This window comes from Penaeus monodon, chromosome 27 (genome assembly GCF_015228065.2).
Source record: "Penaeus monodon isolate SGIC_2016 chromosome 27, NSTDA_Pmon_1, whole genome shotgun sequence".
NCBI classification, from domain to species: Eukaryota; Metazoa; Arthropoda; class Malacostraca; order Decapoda; family Penaeidae; genus Penaeus; species Penaeus monodon.
The window spans coordinates 26,031,165-26,031,478 of record NC_051412.1 but is presented as its reverse complement, the minus strand read 5'-3'; the positions used below and the strand labels follow the sequence as shown (position 1 = coordinate 26,031,478).

The following is a 314-nucleotide window of genomic DNA, read 5'->3' as shown; positions in this document are numbered from 1 at the left end:
GGTTAGAATATTATTTCACCAGACACAAAAGGAAATCTACAAGAATTCTCCACACAATTAACTAAGGATTCAAGGCTTGTTGAAAATTGTGAAAGACCTCTTCACAAACTGCAGAATAACTCCATTGCCACAGGTACTGACAATTCTCCTCCTTGGTCTATTATATCATGACTAATGAAAACAAATTAATTCTTATTCTTAACATTTCTGAAGCCCCAAAATATGACCTACATTTGCTCACACACAACAAACACAAGGCTTAATGAACCAAGGAAGCCCAGGCAGAATACACAATTACAGTCTACGTGCCAAAA

The 314-nt window shown here is 36.3% G+C and overlaps 1 protein-coding gene across 1 annotated transcript in view; it reads right to left on the bottom strand.

Annotated features, from left to right (window-relative positions):
• Window positions 1–314, bottom strand: part of LOC119590726 — a gene marked incomplete in the record, with an annotated part of 107,158 nt that overhangs the window by 99,558 nt on the left and 7,286 nt on the right.